We start from the raw sequence: 7687 nt of genomic DNA, 5'->3' as shown, positions 1-7687 counted from the left end.
GCAAGAAGCAAGTTTTCTACTCTTAGTCTGTTCAAATTCTAGTTTGGATTGATTAATAACTGCTTTACAATTGTTGCGAGCTTTGGTGTAGGCAGAAAATGAAACTGAAGAATTAGAAACAAGTCAGTTACGATATGCAACATTCTTCTCTTGGACAGCCTTAGCACATTTGTTGGAGAACCAAGGTTTAGATAAAGGACGAGATTTTAAAGTGGAGTGTGGGATAAAGGATTCCATTCCTGCAAGAATAATTTCACTGACACGATCTGAGCAAACGTTGACATCAGAAGTTTTGAAACAGTAATCAGACCAAGGAAAAGAAGAAAAGAAGTCTCGCAGGTCATCCCATTTTGCATTCTTGTAATGCCAAACAATACGAGGTTGGGAATAGCCACGAGATAAAGGTTCCATTGGAGAAGAGACAATCACCAAGTTGTGATCTGAAGTGCCTAAAGGACCTCTCACTTCGACCTTGTACTTAGAAGGGTTGTTTGTGAGAAAAAGATCAAGCGTATTGGCTGTATGATTAGGATTGTCCGGTATTCTTGTAGGTAAGTGAACAATCTATGCAAGGTCATTAGTAATTGCAAAAGCCTCAGCATCTCGACCTGCTGGGTCGGTGTAACTAGAAAACGGAAGCCAGCTGGAGTTGTGAACGTTAAAATCACCAAGCAAAATTACCTCACTGTTAGGAAAGTTGGACTGGAGAAAGTCAAGTTGCAAAGAGAGGAAGTCAAAGAGCTCCAAGTGATTAGTGGAGTTGGAAGAACGGTAGAGACAACAGATGAATTTGACACAATGAGGTAGAGAGATTTTAAGCCAGAGAAGATCAAAGAGAGGAGATTCCAAATTGCCAAGTCTCTGACAGGGAATATCAGAACAGACATATGCACAAGTACCACCTTTGAGGTGAAAGGTATCATACAGCAAATAATTTGGACATCTGAGATGAGCAGTAGTTGAATCAACTGATAACTGAGATTCAGTCAGAAAACGTACATGGGGTTTGGAAGACTGCAAGTGGAAATGGACATCGTTAAGATTGGAATTGAGGCCACGTATATTTGTGAAATGAATTAGGAAGTCCTTGGGAGGTTTAGATCTTTTCGCAGATAAGCTTGCTCTATTATTTTGACAATTCATGGTGTATTCAATAGTAAGAAAAAGTGGGTGGGACATGCTGTATGAAGTAATGAAATTTTTGGATATGGCGTACATGTGGTAAGAATATACCCAGATCCTTGACATAACGTGGCCTCGACAATGCTCCCCGCATACACACTACTCGGACTCCCTCCAGTCATTATCTGGCAGAGTAGAGGTAGCAAGATTATACACTAGCTGATCCGGAAGCCTTCTAGAGAGTTACCAATAGGTTTGGTCCGGTGTACTATCTAGCGGCCGGCCTGCGAACACCCTTTTAGAGCTGTACCCTCGAAATGTAAAGAATATTGACGACATTCATCATAACCTCAAAAATCATCAATCATACTGCATGATGGAAGAGATAGGGAAGGGTTGGCTGGACCTTAGCTCTAGAGACTAAACATGGGTTCCACCACTTCAAGCCTCCAATAAGCAAAGTGGTGGTATTTCACCGGTTGATGAGAGTCATCTACCACCTAGTACTGCCTGGTAACATAGAGGGGCGGCGTTTCTCCATGTGGTGTGGGCGCCACACCTCGACCCCTGCTTACGTTGGTTCACACCTGGGTGGTCACCCACCATGTACTTGTGCATGGAGGTTATACCCAGGATTACTAACAGTCCCACCATCGTGAAGGTGCAAGCATTTGGCTGTCATAGACCGTCCGGACGTCGCCGAAATTGGGTCCACTTCGCTTAAGTGTCACCCGAATATCAGTTCCATCAGCGTTTTAGACTCCCAGGTAGCAAGAACAGCTTGTCTGGCATATCTGAGAGAATGTCTGTGACAACCTCAAGGACCATAGTTAGTTTTATGTATAAATATTTAATAATTAAATTCTTTCAGAAATATTGGTGAAAACTAAAATTGATATATTGTAGTAAACAGAAAATTACATTTTGCAAAATGTGTAAAACGGATGCTTCTACGCATTTTTATATCATATAAATTATTTAGGACCTGTTTATGTCATCGTTTATTTTGAATATTAAGACAATTTATTCCTGTCTGAAGAATCAACTTCTCGTGCCTATCAAAAGGTTTGAGGAGCGAATAAAGATTTTTCAGTTTCAGAACGTGTTGATGTCAGCGCAAAATGTGTGAGATGTGAAGTAGTTGGAAGCAAAGGTAAAATAAGACTAGGGGGGATTATGCTCCCTCCTAGAAGACTGAAGAGTATGGCAGAGGCCTCTATATTCAGATGGAATGGGCTAGTAAGAGTGAATATCTAATTATGGGTGATTTCCGTTTCCTCTTATTGATTGGAGCAAGTGGGAGGGAAACACTATGAGGGTAAAATTTTTAAAAATTTCCCCTCATGGTGTATACTGTATAAACTGCAATATGTTGAAATTACAGGAACCCCTCCCTCCATTGATTGGGTGCGGTTCGTGAACCACTGTTGTTTCTGATTTTAATGAGTGATATCGAAATAAACAAATGGTGTGGAGAGTATTTAATGATCAGCTCTGAGAGAACTTCTTTAGAATAGCTTGGACAAGTAGGTGACAGCTTTGTTTTAATGCAACAAAATGCAAGGTCATGGACTTGGGGAGTAGCAACCACAAAATAACTTCTATATACTGTATTTAATAGGATAAAATTAAAAAGAGTAGTGGAAGAAAAGGATTTTAGAGTGAAGATAAGGGTGGACATGATGTTCTCCGAGCAGTGTTGCTGGGAGGCATGGTATTAAGGTACATGGAGCCTATGATAGTCCAGCAAAAATCTATCGAACGTTTGCTTGTAGAGATAGGTCTAGTCCCACTGCATTAGGCAAATTTTAGAGAGTAACTGGAGTAGTGGGTCCAAGTATGGAGATCGCACCTAAAAATGACATCGAACTCCTTGAAAGGGTGTAGAGATTGAAAGATCTCGATCTTTCAATCTCTACACCCTTTGGGTCTAGCTAAAGGTATGAGGAACTCCTTCGAATATATGCCCTAGGCTAGCAAGGACCTAAAAGGGAACGTCAGGGAGGTCTATTAGGCTCTGAGAGGGAATAATAAAATGAATGAAGGCAAAATTTTCATTGGTACAAATTATTCCAGAAGCAGAGGCCATGAATTCATTTATATGAAAGAGATTTAAACTACACTGCAGTATAATTAATGGAATAAGTTACCTCAGTGGGTAATTGAGGCTAAAAGCTTTGGGAAGTTCAAAAGTCAACTCGATAATTATATGAGGAGGAAAATACGTAGATTATTATTTTATATATTTATTTTTATAATTTATTTTATGCATTTCTCTTATTTTTATATATTGATTTTGTTTAGTGGCTAGTCAGCAAAAGCGTCTGGCTTACTTACGCTAAATGGCCGGTACTATTACTAGTGATACCTGTACTAACACCTCTTTTCAGTAAAATGTTACTGTGGTTAAATGCTATTGTTCCCCTGTGTAATTTTCAAGACATGCGCCGTTAATGAGACCCCTCCCCGAGTTGTAGATTTTGTAATATGTGAAAGGATTATCAGACAAACACATTAAATTAATTTTTCACAAAATTAAAAACAAATTTATCTTTCCCATGTGAAGCAGCTCGTGTTTCGTGCACTACTTATGACTCAAGATCTTCGAAATATTTTTGGCGACAACCATCGTTTTCGCACCATTTATGCCTGAACAGATGACTAACAACAGCTGACAATTGGGTTTTCAAAGTCAGTGTGTGAGGTTTTGAATTGTTTAATGATATTTGAATTTTTCTAATTCCACAATTTTTGAAATTAGATTGGTTTGCAGTTGAATTTATCATTGAGATTTCAGTTGACAAAAAGAAGGCTTGTTCAGCCCCCCCATTTTTGCGCCTCTTTTTTACTTTATCTATAGACCGAAAAGATTTTTGGGGTTACTTAGAATTGCTCCGAGGTAACTAGTGGTTGATGTGCGTTAAGTGCTAAAGCAACTAAGGCTATGAAACATCAGGATATGCCTGTAATAGCGGGTATTCACAGGTTTATTTTCTTGACGAAACCCCGAGTTTCCAGGACGGAGAAAAAAAAAAAAGCAATCATTCAGTCCTCTCCCGATATACTAACTAATTCGTTCATGCTGCGAATAAACCAATACAAGTTTCTCTCATTTTGAATTTCAGTGAGGGATGGAAACCTCGAGGTTTAGTTTGCAAGTCTTACTTGAAACTAACCAACTGAACCACGGTGTGACAGAGAAAACTGCAACCAGAGGTAAGCTGAAATTATTGTAAAAAAGAATATTCCCTACCCATATGGACTGATTCTCTCTCTCTCTCTCTCTCTCTCTCTCTCTCTCTCTCTCTCTCTCTCTCTCTCTCTCTCTCTCTGTTTCAGTGATAAAGATGCTTGAGTGTGGATTCTTAGTTATTAACAGTACTTATTCATCGCTCGTAAAGAACAAATAAATAATGAACTGTGGTTAACGTTTGCAAAGAATTTGCAGTTGAATACAGTACGCCCATTCATCCAGCTAAACACATTCTAACAAAGGAAGTTTTAAAATACTGTGAAATCTTTTTAAAATTAGGAGCATAATTGAATAAGCAGCCTTCCTTCTGTTATCTTCCGGAATACTTCTGAGAAACCTTTCAATGCTGTTATTGAGTCACAAAGTCAATATTTACAATTGTGCGTTTTATTTTTGTTTTTAAATAACTGTCCAAAAACAGCTCTAGGATGCAAATATTGGAAAGTGAATTTAGCACTCAGGCAAAGGTAGAGAAGAGAGGACACTAATCTAACTCCAAAAGGAAATCGAAAATACTGCTGTTCGCCAGTGTCACGTACCCACGACTGTGTATACAGGATGGTGGCAAACATTTTCAACGTTAGTTTACGGTACATTTGTGACAATAATATGTGAAAGCGGCGTGATTTTAGTTACTGAACGTATTCTGGACCAAAGAGCAGGCAATTTAAGTTTCTGCAGCTTCTATGGTCTTATGTTCTTACAAACTATTATCGCTGGTTTATAGCCGAGTGAAAGAGTAGTAAGGTAAATTGTGTCGCTGACATCGAGAAGCAGACACCGAAGGCGAAAAAGGTTGGTCGAGATTGCATTTGTGCAGAGATCAGCGTTTCAATCTACCCTTCAATAACAGATTTTGCTGAATCTCAAGTGTCTACATAAACAGAAAATGATGCGTACATTATGCCAGAGAGGAGCACTTAAACCGGATGCTGAATGAATTCAAAAGGTCATCTTATTAAATAAAAAAATTTCTGGTTGACGTAACATTACACAGATGTAGGGATCTGGATGTGGAGACATGGTCATGGATCCATCATACGTGGTAGAGCATTGTAGACAAGTGGTGGAAACCCACTCTGGAATACTGAAAAGTTCCTAATATTTGTGTATTAATGATGATGATCTACAAGGGCTCACATAGGCATCTTCTCGAACTAGATGCAGTCTATATAATGATTCCTAATAGGGTTCCATATAAAGAAAATCCATGTCCAGCAGGATAATTCACCAAGCAAATAGTTTCATTTTAGGACAATCCTGAAGGAAATCCTTTCTTAAAGATTGTTTAGAAGAGGATTCATGATTGACAGTAATTCCTCCCTTTCCTTCCTCTTTTGCCAGCACAGTCTCGGAATCTCAGTTAATAGAGGTTTTGTGGTATGCTTAATCTGCCATCAGATATATGGGTACACACACTTCACTACATACCAAAGTAATAGGAACATTTCATCGATATGTTCCGCCACCTTGTGGAACCTATATCATGACCTGCTAATGAAAGTTGTCTTCAATACTAGCGTAGCTTTGCATTCTTAATGAATGACTCGGAATAGCGTACTTCTGGAAGAAAAGTATTTCACCTCTGAGTTACAGCCTTGTTGGCGGTACTTGCTGCTGCGGCATGTGGAGACACCTCCACTAGGTAATGCATTTGTCTGTGCTAGATGTAGGGAGTGTGACAAACTGAGGCCGAATATAATGAAACTGAAGTATCATTATATTCAGAATACTGTATAGCGAAATGTAACCCAGAAAACGTTGTGTGGATAGTTGATATATTCCAAACCCCGAGGCCCTTGGTTACTGCTTCCCTTTATCGCACTGTCCGTTAATCCTTTTCCGATCTTTAAACAAGGGCAAGGGGACATTTTCACTATATTCGGAATATAGGGAATATGATACCCAGACAATTTAGCTAGCGGTTCTTAACCTTTTTTTAATACTTGTACCGCCAAAACCAAAACTGAAAATTTTCGGTACCACTCATTAAAATATGTATTTGTATTAAGAGGAAAAGTCAAGAATATTCGCATAATAAGGCTATGTTATTAATTATACATAATTTTTATTTCATTTTAATACAAAAATAAATAAAAAATATTAAACAAAACAATACCAAATAAACTCTGAAATTCTTGATTAGCATGTTGATTTATTGTATTTAACAATCAAATGCAATAAATCAGAACTTGAACAAATATTTAACATAAATAATTGACTTCATGTGACACGAACTTGTTTGACAGTAATTAGTTTCTTTATATCTGATTCTATTTTCATAAATTTAAAAAATTCAACCGTCCGTTATCCACATACCACCAAATCTTTTTCCACATACCACCACTGGTACGCGTACTACTGGTTGAGAAACGCTGATTTAGCGATACCAGATATACCCCATTATATGCCCTTGTTTAAAATCGGAAAAGAGGCAATTGAACAGAAATGACTGAATAAGGTATTCAGTAATAAGAGTGTTCCTCTTCACTGATAAAGAGATGGTCCAGAGGGAGGGGGGGGGGGAAATCCTAGCGATGGGTATGCTTCTTTGGTCGTCATAGATTGGACACTCATTTAATTGGTATTTCCAGTATTCGAATAAACTGCAGGCGTAGTATGGGTCATAAGTCTGGCCAGGTCACACAACGTGCCCTTAAAGGACCCATGACCACTTAACAGAAATATCATAAATATCAGAGGCAAACCAGGGAGGCGACTTGGAGCAAACTATTACCACATAGTTTGCTCCAACTGCCACTTAAGGTGGTAGAAAATGAAAAAGACCTGGGAGTAATTGTGGAGTCAGATATGAAGTTTTCTGAGCAATGCAGACAGGCTGCCAGGGCAGGTCATGGGGTTTTGTCAGTGATATATAGGAATTTTGCTAGCAGGGAAAATGAGGTGATTGTCCCTCTGTATAAGGGAATGGTCAGGCCACGCCTTGAGTACTGCGTACAGGTCTGGAGGCCTCATTTTAGGAAGGATGTCGATTTGCTTGAGCGTGTACAGAGAAGGGCAACAAGATTGGTGAGGGGAATGAAGGGATCCTCTTACCAAGAGAGGCTTAAGTTCTGCAAATTGCAGTGGCTGGAGACTAGGCACCTGCGCAGTGATTTGATTGAGGTGTATAAGGCCTTGAATGGGTTGAGCACGCTGAATTCTGATGGGATCCTTCCACTTGTTCAGATTACGAACCTAAGGGGGCATAAATGCAAATTAAGAAAGGACAGATGTAGAATAGATGTGCGGAAATTTGCTTATAGCCAGCGGGTGGTTAATTGCTGGAGCAAACTTCCATCTGTCATTGTG

The sequence above is a fragment of the Mastigoproctus giganteus genome, chromosome 9, assembly GCF_048544385.1.
Source record: "Mastigoproctus giganteus isolate SK-2022 chromosome 9, ASM4854438v1, whole genome shotgun sequence".
Lineage (NCBI taxonomy): Eukaryota > Metazoa > Arthropoda > Arachnida > Uropygi > Thelyphonidae > Mastigoproctus > Mastigoproctus giganteus.
This window is presented reverse-complemented; position numbering follows the sequence as displayed.